Source organism: Oratosquilla oratoria, chromosome 10 (assembly GCF_046742065.1).
Source record: "Oratosquilla oratoria isolate Oo_2021 chromosome 10, ASM4674206v1, whole genome shotgun sequence".
In the NCBI taxonomy this organism is placed as follows: Eukaryota; Metazoa; Arthropoda; class Malacostraca; order Stomatopoda; family Squillidae; genus Oratosquilla; species Oratosquilla oratoria.
In genome coordinates, this window is record NC_134786.1 from 33,055,791 (window position 1) to 33,063,290 (window position 7,500).

The following is a 7,500-nucleotide window of genomic DNA, read 5'->3' on the forward strand; positions in this document are numbered from 1 at the left end:
CTCCGAAGAGACTAGTGAGTGCATCAAATTAAAAGACTCAGTGCAAGATACGGCTACGAGTGTACGGGTACACTAAGCTATAGTGCACGTAACCACAACCACACAATCCACATCCACAACCACGCAGCCACGCGTATGCTGACTCCAAGGGACAACAAGAGGTCTACAACCACTACAAGCAACAGTGAAGGAGGGGACGAGCTACTGCTACGAATGAACGAGGGACGACAAGGTAGTAAACCAAGGACTAACAAGGAAGACAAGGTTGTCGTACGTGGAGGAAGTCTACGTAGAGGCAGTCGATTTAAATCGACTTTTGACATTCAAAGGTATGACTATATATAATTTTGATAAAATAACTGCAGAAAGGGTGTATAAAAATCTTAAGGTATTTCATATGGAAATAGGGGAGGAAGATTATCTTCTTCAAGGGTATAATGAATCTAAAGCAGTTAGTCCATATGTGATGACTGTGGAAATGCAAAAACAAAAAGAAACTAGGAACTCTGGAAGTGGTTATAGAAGAGGATTTGAACATTTAGTTAGAAGCACTTCAAGGAATGCTAGAATTGAATGTTACAATTGTAATACCTGGGGGCATAAAGCACAAGAGTGTTATTATGAAAATATTTGTAGAAATTTCAAATATGGTTAGGATGAATATCAGTGTAGAAACCCACCTTTCTGTATAAATCATCAGAGGATTGAACATACAACACAGGAATGAATAAATTTTCATATGCACCCCGAAACAAGAGGAAAACCCCCAGACATAAGATAAAACAACAGTACAGAGCTACCCATAGAAATATGCATAGACAGTATTGTGTTAGGCATAAGAGTGATAAAAGGGTGAAAGAAAACCCCAACATCAAAGATAGTTGTAAACCGACTATAATAATTGGAAGGGCTTCTATAGGATCTCTCATTGCTGGTAGAGTGTTCAATAAACCTATTCAAATATTTATTGATGCAGGATCTGTAGTATAAATATTGGAACTAATCCATTACACGTTGCAAGGAGTAACTGGAAATCAGTTAAAAACATAAGGTAAGGTCGAATTAGAAGTCAACTTATATAAAAATGAGCATTTGCACATTCCAGAGATAGTTGTAGAAAAATATATTTTCCCAGGAGATATACTGATAGGATTTGCAACTATGAAAAAAGAGAATATGGTCATATGTCGTGCTGGGTTACGTATATTAGTGAAATCATAGTTAATCCTATTTCTAAATCAACTAGACTTTAAACCAGTGACAGCAATCAAAGAATCCCTAGAAATATATAGGAAAGATAACAATTATATTTTAGATAACCAAGCAGAGCGGTTCAAACCAACAGAAAATAAAATCCCATATAGTGGACCCAAATTAGATGTTCAAGAAATCCCAGAAATTATTCATTCATCAACTACAAATGAAGCTTTGCTAATTGCGGAAGGTAGCGTAATAAAGTCGACGTTATTACACTCCAGATCAATTAACAGGGTTCAGTGCAGTTGAAAGGAGTCACTGTAGACTGAAAATTTAACCATTCCAGAATTAATTAGATCAAAAGGTTTGAAATTAGACTCAGGGATTTATAAATCAAATAAGAACGTGGTAGAAATATTAGTGATGAGTACTCTGAATAAAGACATAGATTTAAGAAAAGGTACACAAATAGAATGTTTTCAAGTTTGTACAAAACCCATTAAGATCTTAAATGAGAGTACTGAGGAGGTGGAATTACCAAATCAATCTGTTCAGTTAAGGAAAAAACAGAGTTGGGAAAGGAATACAAATATCAACTACAACCTACCAGTTGTCTTGAGTTGGATGAAAACTTGGTTGTTTTGCTCTTGAGCCACGATAAAGCAATTACTTTGTCAGGGGATGCCTTAGGCAAAACAACTGTTATAAAACATCAAATAAAATTAAAACCAGAGCACCACATTCTAAACTATCCATTGTAGATAAATTGATCCCCGAAATGTTATCGCAGGATATTAATGAACATAGTAAAAGTGAATGGAACTTCCCTCTGACTCTGTTGCCAAATTCAGATGGCACAATGCATTCAGTTATTGATTATAGGGAATTGAATAAGCATACCATAGGCGGCCGATTACCATTACCATGATAGGGGACATTCTTAGAAGTTTGGGAATTGAGAATAGGTATTTTAGCACTATAGATATCAAATCTGCTTTTTGGTAAATAGAGTTGCATTAAGACTCACGCGAATTCACAGTATTTTCTACTCCAACGGGACACTATAAATTCAAACGAATGCCATTTAGGTTATGTAGTAGTTCATTAACTTACATGTTCTAGATGGGTTGTTAGAAAACACTGCCAGTGAACTTCTAGATGATATTCTAATATTTTCCCAAACAGCGGCTCACTTTAAGAAATTAGATTTTATATTCTCAAGACTAGTTAAATCAGGATTGAAAGTGGAACCTGAATGTGAGTTTTTGCAGGCCAGCGTTATTTATTTGGGACATACATACATACATACATACATACATACATACATACATACATAAATACATACATAAATACATACATACATATACCAAAGGCTTTTTCCCCCTTACACGGGGGGTAGCCAAAAAGAAAAAGGCATAGCAACCACTCCCACCCATTCCATTCCTTACATATTCCACTCCCCACCACCCACCTCCCTCCCTCTTATCTTGCCACCTCCTGGATGACGGGTCATCCCTGCATCCTGTCCACTGCCTTGGGTCAGAAGCAGTGTCGCAAGACACAGCACATCCACAGCATAGCCGCTTCATAAATTCGGTGACCACTCCTCTCCGTCCCTCATTTAGAAAAGGAAAAGGCGGAGAGAAATCCCTTCGCAATGTGTCAATTTTTTTCTCTTACATACTTCCTCACCCCCCATCCACCATCCACTCCCCCCTCATGCATCACAGCATCATCCATACACATCCCTTCTCCATTCACCCCGTCCTTCCTCTACAGATATTCCTCTATTTTGTAATGCTCCTTTCACCACATCCCTCCATCTTATCCGAGGACGCTCCCTCATATTCACTCCTTCCACCTGTGCCTTCCACACCTCTTTTACTAATCTTTCTTCACTCATTCTTTCCATGTGTCCAAACCATCCCAATACTCTCTCATCAATCCTATCTCCCAACTACCTTTTCACCCCTGTTCTCCTCACCTCCTCATTTCTCACTCTAGCCTAGTAACCCCTATCATACTTCTCAGACATTTCATCTCAAACACATTCAAACTCCTTCTCTCTTCCTCTCTAATGTTCCATGTTTCTGCCCCGTGCAGTGCTGTTGGCACAATCACTCCTTCATATAACCTCTTAGCATCCATTCCCAGATGTCTTTTTCTCATTACACTTTTTAATTCACTAAGGCATTTACTCGCTTCTCTCAATCTACACTCTACCTTAACCCCCTTTCCTCCCTTTCCTACCACATTCGCACCCAAGAATCTAAAACTATCCACTTCCTCCAGTCTCTCACACTAATGCTCACTTCCAGCCTGCTGTCATTCTCTCCCCTTGTACATATCATCGCCTTACTTTTGCCCACATTTATCTTCAGCTTCCTTCTTTCACACACCTTCTCAAACTCTGTCACTAACTTCATCAATCCCTCCTCTGATCTTGCTACAAGCGCATTGTCGTCAGCAAACAACAGCTGGCTTGTTTCCTATTTTTCTCCATTTTATTTAACCATTTCCAACCTCTGACCAACTACCCTTGCATTCACCTCTCGCACCACCCCATCCATGTAAAGATTGAACAGCCAGGGCGACATAACACATCCCTAACGAAATCCCACCTTTACCTCAAACCATTCACTCTCTCCATTTCTAATCCTAACACAAGCTCTATTACTCTCGTAAAAACTCTTGACTGCTCTTAACAGCTTTCCTCCTATCCCATCTATCCGCAGTACCTCCCACAGTGCCTTCCTGTCTACCCTGTCGAAAGCCTGTTCCAGATCCATAAAAGCCCAAAAAACATCCTTACCTTTTCCTATAGCTTTCTCACATATCTCTCCTACCACAAAAATTTGATCTACACAATCCCTACCTGTCTTAAAACCACACAGTTCCTCACCAATTACTCCTTTTGTTCCTCTCCTACTCCTCTCAATCAAGACCCTCCCATAAGCCTTCCCAACTACACTCAGCAAGCTGATCCCTCTGAAACTACTACACTTTCACTTGTCCCCATTCCCTTGTACAGCGGAACTATACAAGCACTCTTCTAGTCCTCCGGCACTCTACCCTCTCTTAAGCAAACATTAAATAATCTCACCAGCCAGTCCACCATAACTGTACCTCCTTTCTTCAGACATTCTGCATGGCATCCATCCAACCCAGGTGCCTTACCTGCTCTCATCATCTTAACAGCTGCTTTGACTTCGTCTTTCCTTATATCTCCGCCATTTTCCTCACTCATCACTCTCATTTTCTTGGCGCTTCCCACTGCAACTACCTTTCCCTCCCTATCTTCCTTCACATATAGCAACTTCCTAAAATACTCTGCCTACCTTCCTCTCACTGCCTTCTCTTCCATTATCATCTCTCCATCTGCACCTATTACTTTTCTTCTCTACTTGATTCGCCTCCTCTTCCTCTTTTAATTTCTTTCCAAAGCATATTTTTATTACGTTCAAAATTTTTCTGTCATAGTCATACCCCATTTCACATCTGCTGTCCTCTTTGTTTCCTTTATCTTATGCTTAGCTTCCCTTCTCTTTACTTTGTACCTCTCATACTATTCCCTCGTCCTAACTTGTAGCCAATCTATGAATGGACTTAGTAGAGTAAATCTAAAGGTTAAAGCAGTAAAGAATTTTCCAATTCCAAATAACGTAGAAAAATTTAGAAGTTTCTTTGGGTTGACAAATATTTTAGGATATTTATACAAGGATATGGAGACATAGCTAGTTCATTAAGTTCTTTCATGAGGAAAGACTCAAAGTTATGTGGGGACCTGCATAACAACAAGCTTTTGAAAAATTGAAAGATAAACTTACGAGTTCTCCGATTTTAATATTTCCAGATTATGATGAAGAGTTTATTCTTTGTACTGATGTGTTTGACAGAGTTAGGAGGCATACTGATGCAAGGGAGAAATGGAATTTTGAAACCAATAGTTTACACATCTAGACTTTGTAATAGTGCAGAGAGAAACTACTCTATAACAAAAAGAGAAACTTTAGCAGTGATGTATTCATTAGATAGTTTTAGAGATATGATACTGGGATATCCAATCAGAGTGTGGACTGATCATGCAACTATTCAGAACTTAAGCATAAGATCCTTAGGGGCAGACTAGCCAGGTGGTTTGCTATACTTCAATGTTGAGGTTAGATTTGAATATATTCCTGGTAGAAAGAATGCTGCAGCAGATGCACTTTCTAGAAATATTAGCCAACCAATGACAGGGTTGATAATTTTTGCCTGTAGTATAGATGAGCTAGTAACCTTAGATGAACCCAATAGGAAATCCTCCAAAATTACCAAAAGGGTATAAGATAGAGGAACTTCATTCGACTAATGGAGTTTTGTATAGAAAAACAGTTGTATGTCGGAAAAGTATTTCTAGAGGCCCAGTGAATCAGTTGGTAATACCACAAACTCTTGTACAAGAGGTATTGAAGTTACTTCATGATATTAATTGTAGTTCACTTCCAGGAAAGGATAAAACTTATAGACAAGCACAACTTGAATACTTTTGGCCAGGTATGAAGAATTATCTAAATCATTATATACACAATTGTTTGAAATGTGCTAAGGTGAAAGGAAATACACCAAAATCTGCTCTTATGTTATTATATCCCATTCCACAGAAACCTTGGGAAAGAGTTCACATAGGTACATTGGAGTTACCTATGTCTGAAAATGGATATAAATATATATTTGTTGCCATTGATTATAATCTTTCAAGATTTTGTATTTTACAACTCATTCCAAATAAGAAAGCTGAAACAATTTCTTCAGCAATCTATGATCAGATAATCTGTAATTCCACTACACCTAAGCTTTTAGTTTCAGATAATGGAACTGAATGTGATAACAAAATCTTGGAAGAATTATGTGGAATATCTAAGATCCAAAATATCAACATTTTAGTGAATCACCCTCAGAGCAATGGAGTTGTAGAGAGGTTAAATAAGAAAATTATTAAATGACTTAGAGGTATGATAAGTCCTCATAATTTAACTTAGGATACTTGGATTCCTTGTGTTAAATGTACTCTGAATAACCAAATTAACATAACAACAGGTGAAACACTTATATTATTATTTTTGGGGAGGACAAAAATCTTCCAAATGAATTTTGATTGCGAAGCGGAAACCTGTGTATAATATAGATGGTTATATCTGAAATAGGATACATACATTTCAAGCTATACATCAAAGAGTAAGAGAAAGCATGCAGGAGTATACACAAGAGATGAAAAAGCAACAACACAAAATAGCACATAAAATAGAATTAAATATAGGAGATTTAGGCATGGTCAAACTACATACACCCCATGATAATCTTTCCCCCGAGGTACTCAGGTCCATATAAGGTAATTGATTTTGCAGGTGGAAACAAATACAATATCTCACACTTGGAAACTAGGGAAGTGTCAATTAATCACTTAGATGATATAAAAGAAGGTTAGGATACAATTTGATGAAGAGGATACATGTGACATCCAGTGTATAATTTATCAAGAATCTTTAAACCCAGATGAGAATAGGGAATATATTGATAATATCACACGAGAATTGAATATAATTTTTACAAATAGTATTCATACTGTTGAATTGTATGATGCTTGATTGTGATGGGTGACCTGAACTACTGGAACCTTGGGGTCAAACAGATGTGTTACCTGGAGCCTTGGTCAGTTATAAAGACTTGGAGCCTTGCCAATACACAAGGACAGTGCCAATAAGTATTGAACAATTTTCTTTTGTGAAGCATTGAAAATTCTTATGTAGTGTGTGTCCTAGACAAAAAAGTGAATTAGGTGTGTGTGAAACACAAATAAAATTTTGCAGAAAAACTCTTTGTGGTGTATGTATAACTTTTATAACATATCGCACAACTCAACATCTTTGAAAAGGTAAAAACATTCTCCATTGAAATATAATGTTGCTGCTCTTAATAAAAAATCACAATCAGAAGGAGAAAGAAATTGAATACTATTTTGTTTTGTGTCATTTTTTGTTTCTGACATTTAATGCTGTTCAACATATATCTGCTTGAATTGTTTTTTTTTTAAATGCTACCGATAATCATGCATTTTGGAAGGGTTACTTATTTCTTTGTTGTGTGTGGCATACGCTTTGATGACGCCAGCCACTGAAGGATTATAATTTTAACATTTTTGCCAGTTTATGCAGAAAAAGATTTAAATATTTAGAAAGTGGTTTGTCGGGACAACCAAGGGTAGCTGCCGAGCCCTGTAAGAGGTTAGTAAATAAAGGTAGACAAGTAAGAAAGATAGAGGGG